The sequence below is a fragment of the Trichosurus vulpecula genome, chromosome 7 (assembly GCF_011100635.1).
Source record: "Trichosurus vulpecula isolate mTriVul1 chromosome 7, mTriVul1.pri, whole genome shotgun sequence".
NCBI lineage: Eukaryota > Metazoa > Chordata > Mammalia > Diprotodontia > Phalangeridae > Trichosurus > Trichosurus vulpecula.
The window spans coordinates 38,175,762-38,182,533 of record NC_050579.1 but is presented as its reverse complement, the minus strand read 5'-3'; the positions used below and the strand labels follow the sequence as shown (position 1 = coordinate 38,182,533).

The 6,772-nt window shown below is 41.5% G+C and overlaps 1 non-coding gene across 1 annotated transcript; it reads left to right on the top strand.

The window, feature by feature from the left end:
• Window positions 1–2,512: 2,512 nt before the first annotated feature.
• Window positions 2,513–2,614, top strand: LOC118858922. The gene has a single exon (XR_005011034.1). It is a non-coding gene; the product is annotated as a U6 spliceosomal RNA (small nuclear RNA).
• Window positions 2,615–6,772: the final 4,158 nt, after the last annotated feature.

Below are 6,772 nucleotides of genomic sequence, written 5' to 3'. Positions count from 1 at the left end.
GTGATGCCAGAATGACTCCCAACCTGTCCCTACTGCCCCAGCAACCACCCAAAAAACCCCTTTGGAATCCTTTGGTTCCAAACTCAGTAAGAATCCAAGCCCAGTTGCTTCCCTATTATGTCAAGTAAGAGCCTTGAATCTGAAAAGATTTTAGATATGTGCAGAAATCCTGACTCTCCTGAGTTCTTCACACTGAAATTAAAGTGGCTTAAAGTAAACATGCAACATGTATAATACACATGTAAATAAATTTAGATTTACATAATAATTTTAGATTCAAATAACTCTGAACAGCTGCCTGGGAGACTTATAGTTAGATTATTTGCTGCCACTAGGGGCCATGAAAGATAAGAAAAGCACCAGACAGTGGACCCAAGGTCATGAAAGCCCCTTGACCTGTTCAATGGTATCAGTGGAACTGGCCCAAGAATAATCCTGAGAACCTTGGTTTGGAGAGTGAAAACTTGGCAGTTTCATCACAAGTAGGGCCCTTCTCCCAGAGGCAGATGGAAAGGACTAGAATTCTGCCACCAAAGGAATTCTAGCAACCTCTTGATTGGCGCATAATATGAAAGGTATCTGGGCTTTGTTGCCTTTAATGATTGAATATGGAAAAAGGCTCTAAAGACCATTAGTATAAACCAGGGTTATCTCTGTCCTGTGGAACCCCTTGGACTAAGCTTGTAATTGTGTCCAGAGCTGATTTTCCCTTAACTTTCACATGTGCTGCTTTGTCTTTCAGGGGACTGAATGGATACCTGAGGAACTGTGTGGCTGGCAGAGTTGAAGGATCATTGATCATAAGCTCATAGATCTAGAACTGGAAGGAAACCCAGAGGCCTTTTTTTTTTTAACAGATGAGGAAACTGAGGTCTAGGAGGTTGAATAACTTGCCCAGTCTCACAGCTACTAAGCTCTAGAGAAGAGATTTGAAGCCAGGCACTCTGCTTCCAAAACCAAGACTCCACTCTTTCTCTCAGGGTGGCTGAACCGACCCTCTCCTGCTTTATTATATACTACTCCCTTTCAACCACACTATGATCCAGCCAATGGTCTTTTAGCTGGTTTTCATTCTCATTAGAATGTAAGCTTCCCGAGGGCAAGAACTTAATGGATGTGGTCTTACTTGTTGATTTCCCACACAGAAGCGTCATACCTCCTGCCTCATTACCTCTGCCTGCGCTTTATACATATATAGTTATCAAAATATTTTAAAGTCCTAGAGCATCCTTGATCACCACACTGGGAGGTTAAAGTTCCACTTTATCTGAGCTTGTGCTAGTCTATCTGGCAGGCCCCTCTCCCAGAGCTTCCAGACTTCCGGTTGTTTTTCTGTACCATCCTGGGCTAGATAGAGGAGCTATCTGTTGTTTCTCTTTGAATTACTTCATCATTATTTGATCTGTTTCTCTCTGGTGGAGGTGACAAGGTGGCGAGGTGGGTAAGGGCACTGCCTTTGGAATCAGAAACACCTGGATTCAAATTCTGCCTCAGACGCTTCCCTGCTGTGCAACTCTGGGCAAGTCACTTAGACCTCTCTCAGGCTCAGCTCTTTCATTGTAAAACAGGGAGAATCATAACACCCACTTCATATGGCTGTTGTGAGGACCAAGTGAGACAGCACAGGCAAAGTGCTTTGCAAACCTTAAAGTCTCCTGTAAATGATAGCTGTTATTATTATATGTAGGGTTGGCTGGGCTCCTCTATAACCTTTTATGTTAACTAGAAGATGGGAGGCACTTAATAAATGTTTGATGGGTTGACCAGTGTGTCCTTTCAGTGTATAACATCAGTAATCAAGAAATCCTCTGACTGGATTTAAAGTGTGTGCAGACAGATTACTTGAGATCTAGAATTGGGTGGACTTATAGTAACCAGGTATGTTTTTGTTAATTGGAAAAAAAACCCCAGAAAATAAGCTCTAAATGAGCTCCACACAGGTGCAGTGATGCTCATCTAAGTGACTGACCCAAAATACACAAAGAATTTGATAATCTCTTCTTTCTAAAGCTTGAGGTCACATGACTTGGATGAAGCAATATTGTAGTGATCCATTGACATTTTCCTAGACTCATCCTTTTCAAGTCCTATGTAAATTACAACTTCCTTTTTTGAAATTAGCATGATTTTCTAAAATTCCTCCCCGTTGAAGAAATGTTTGAGTCTGTCTCATAAGATGGTTTCTGGGCTATTTGACTGCTTTTAGATACATTATCAGTCCAGGCTGCAGGACAGTATTTACTCTATTAGGTCCTGGTTTGCCCCTGGATTTCAGTCATTGTTTTCCCACCTCCACCCAAAAGTGCTGTACGGTAGTTGTTGGCATGTCTTTAGCAAGGCTGTATTTGAAATTAAGTGCTACACTCACTGGTTAGTGGACCAGGAGGGACTTAACCTATAACACACTTAACAGAAGAGAAAATCAAGGGCCATGGGAATGCTTAACCTAAAGAATCTGTCTGTCTGTCCGTCTATCTATCTATCTATCTGTCTGTCTGTCTATTCATCTATATTGCTCGGCAGCACATATACTAAAACTGGAATGGCACAGAGGAGATTAGCATAACCGCTGTGCAAAAATGATACAAAGATTTGTGGAGAGTTCCAAATTTTTTTCCCCTAAAAACAGTTTATGAAACATGTTATCGACCTCAGATAGAGAAATGATGGACTCAGAACACAGATTGAAGCATTTTCTCTTTCTTTTTCATCCTCCCTTCATTCCTTCCTCTCTCCCCTTTTCCCTCGGTCCCTTCTGTCCCTCTCTCCTTTCCTCCTCTATTCCCCTCTCCCTCCCTTGTTCTTTCCTTTTCCCTTCCTTCCTTCCTTCCTTCCTTCCTTCCTTCCTTTCTTTCTTTCATTCCTTCTTCCTTCCTTCCTTTCTTTCTTTCATTCCTTCTTTCTTCCTTTCTTCCTTCCTTCCTTCCTTTCTTTCTTTCTTTCCTTCCTTCCTTCTTCCTTCCTTCCTTCTTTCCTTCCTTCCTTCCTTCTTCCTTCCTTCCTTTCTTTCTTTCTTTCTTTCTTTCTTTCTTTCTTTCTGGAACATGGCTGATGCGGACATTTGTTTTACATGACTATACATATTTGTAATGGGTTTTGTTTTTCTTGCCTTCTCATTGAGTGGAGGCATGGGCTAAGGAGAGGGAGAGATTTTGGAACTGGAAAAAAAGAATAAAAACATTTCTGCACTTAATAAATAAAAGAATAATTTTTAGAAATTAAATTAAATTTTAAAAAATGAAGAGAAGACTTTGGGGAGAGAGGAGCCATAAAAGCTATCTTCAGATGTTTGAAGAGCTATATGGAAAAATCTTTAGACTTATTTTCCTTGGTCCCAGAGGAGTCAAGACATGGAAGCAGCGGGTAAAAATTATACAGAGGCAGATTTTGGCTTGATATAAGGAAAACACTTCCTAGACATTATAATTGTCCCAAGGTATAATGAGGTTAGGCATATTCTTGTTCAGCATGGTTTGAATTAGATGGTCCTTGATTTCTCTTCCAACATCCATAAAATGAGTGACCCAAGGCCTCTAATTCTGGTTCTGATATTTGCTATTGATTTTGCTGCACATCATGCATGTGTTCACTATTCTCTCATCTCTTTTTAGAAATGATCTGCTTCCTTTTCCTTTATTTTTCCATTCTGTTCCTGTCTCGATATATCCATGGCCTGCCACTTGGCTGATGATCCATAACGTTGATGCTGGAGGGAATATAGTGAGCCATGTCTTTTAAGACTGTTGACAGCCAATAATAGTACCCTCCTTTTTGGAGAGTCTCCTGTCACTCTCTGAGGGCTATTTTCATCAGTTCTCCTACTTGAAGGCTCTTTGGGTTCCTTTTGGGTATGCTGCCCGTTCAGGCTTCTGGTCATCTGCTTCCTGGGTTAGGGGAGTGTTGCTATAGTTAGCTTGGAAGAGTTCATTGTCTGCTAACCCAAATGGCCAAGAAAGGAAAGGTATTTGGGAAGATAGAATTTTACATGCTAGATAGATACCCTGTAAATTTGGGGCTTTTGTCCTGGAAGCTTGTCAGGGCTGCTAGGGGTGCAAACTAGGCCAAAGATAATAATAACTCCCACTACTATGGTGCTTTTTAAGGTTTACAGAGAAGTTTTCTTACAACATCCTTGTAATGTAGGTAGTGTGTGTCTTATCCCCATCTTACAGATAAGGAAAGTGAGACTTATAGGAACAAAGTGACTTGACCAGGGCCACAGGACTAGTAAATGTCAAAGCAAAGTTGTCCTGACTCTAAAACCAACATTCATGCCGTGCTGCCTCCTTGTAATTAAACCTTCCCATTTCCAGTTGAAAATGATCTTTCCTTTGTTGGAATATACCTAGCATGCTCAGCTTTTCTTATTTTAATCCTTTCTTGAAGCTCTAGCTCGCATCTATGCGGATATTCCTTCCACCAGTGTAGACTGTGGCCCATCATGACTTTTTCATCTATCTGTGTGATTCATTGTTCATGCCCTCCCAGTTATCCATCATAGAGAACCTACTCATTGTATTGGGAGGTGGGGAGGAGAGGTGTTTCCTCCAGGTCTCTGAATCTTCTGGGGGGTGGGGTAGCTGTGTAGCACTTAGATGGTCCTTCCTTTGGGAGATGATAGTTCACTGGATTCTTCCTGGTCAGACCATATTTGAGATCTTGTATTCAGTTCTGGGTCCTCCATTTCAAGAGTGCCATTGACAAGCTGGAGTATGTCCAAAGGAGAAGAGGGTGAAGGGCCTTGGTTTCCTTCCATCTGAAGCTTAGAAGGAACTGATGATATTTAGATTGGAAAAGAGAAGATTTAGTGAAGTCACTTAGCAACACTACAAGGGGGGAGGGGTAGAGTAGATGACCCCTGCCCTGCATTTCTAGGCTCTGTCCTCTTTAGCCTTATTTGAAGACAATTAGGTGACACAGTGGATAGAGCATTAGAAATGGAGTCAGGAAGATGAGTTCAAATTTGGCCTTGTGGGATCCTGGGCAAGTCACTTAATCTCTGCCTCAATTTCCTTACTTGTAAAATGGGGATAATAATAGCACCTACCTCCTAGGATTGTCAAGAAGATAAAATAGAGTAATATTTGTAAAGTGCTTTGCAAGTCTTAAAGAGTTATATAAATGCTAGTTGCTGTTATTGCTATCATTATTACTGAAGTGCTATCCCATGGAAGAGGCAACTAGGTGGCATGGTAGATAGAGTGCCAGGCCTGGAATCAGGAAATCCTGAGTTCAAATCTAGCTTCAGACACTTATTAGCTGTGTAACTCTGGGCAAGTCACTTAACCCTGTTTACCTAAGTTTCCTTATCTGTAAGATGAGCTGGGGAAGGAAATGGCAAACCACTCCAGTATCTTTGCCAAGTAAACCTCAAATGGGGTCATGAAGAGTCAGACATGACTGAAAGGACTGAACAACAACACAAAACCCATGGAAGAGAGAAATGACTTTTTCTAGGTCCAAGAAGAAAGAATTCAGAGCAATGACCAGAAGTTACAAGGTAGAAAATTTAGGCTTGATTTCAGGGAAAAAAATCCTAATAATTAGAGCTGGTCAAACAGTGGAATGGACTGATTGGGGAATGGTAAAGCCAACTGTGGTACATGAATGTAATGGAATACCATGGTACCATTAAAAAATGATGAACATCAAGAATTCAAAGAAGCATGGGAAGACCTGTATGAAATGAGTCAACAAGCATTTACTAAGCACCTACTATGCGCTAAGCACTGTACAAAGTACAGAGGATAGAAAAACAAAAACGGAGTAGGGTTCCCTGCCCTCAAGTAGCTTATACATTAACATTCTTAGAGTCTAATAATAAAAGATGATGATGAAGGGGATGAACTGGGTGTACCAGTAAGGCAACATTCACAATATTGATGGTGACCATGAACATGCCTGTATAGTTCAGTATTGCAAAATATAAAAGACTCTCTATATAGATGGCAGAAGAAGTAAAACATTTATTCAGACAAACAGAAGATCAAATTCCAAAACCAGTAATTCCAATTCGACATAGCAACAATTGTATCCCACTTCAATGTAATAGCAAGGAAATTAAAACAAAGTATCACAGCAAGGAGCCAAGCCATCCTGTAACCTTCCCCTCTGCTAGGGCCTTCCTGTAAACACTCGCTCACGAATCCTAACTGTCTGCTTGCCTACGTCCTCTCCTTCTGCAGTTCTGAAAGCCCTTGCAGTTCTCAGAGCCCTTCCAGTTCTCTCTCTGTCTCTCCGTCTCTTCCAGTTCTCCATCTCTCTTGCAGTTCTGTCTTCTTCACAGCTCTCTCTACTCTGAGCTTAATGGATACCCTCAGGATGTATATACCCTGTTTAGGGCCCGAGGGCTTCACACCTAATCAGCAAAAGGGTGTGGTCCTGGGGCTTAGTACCCACTTAGCAAAAGGGTGTGGGCCTGGGGCTTCCACCTACTTAGAAAAAGGGTGTGGGCCTTTCTACAAACAAGCCTCCCCTAATCAAGCTTCTCTTAACTAACTCTGCCTGAGGTCTATTAAGGGGATGAATGGGAGGGGAAGATCTTTAATCACATTAGTACCACCCTGGGTCAGCAAGTCAATATGTCCTAGAAAATGAGCATAGTCCTTCACTGCTGCTAAATATTAACTTTTCTACTTGCAGCTTGGCATGGGAGGCATTCTAAGCTCTAAAATATACATTTCTTAAGTTTGCTCTTACCTGAGCCTTTGAGGGAAACCAGGGATTCTGAAAGATGAGTAGACCATGAGGGACAGAGAATACCAAGAGTGTC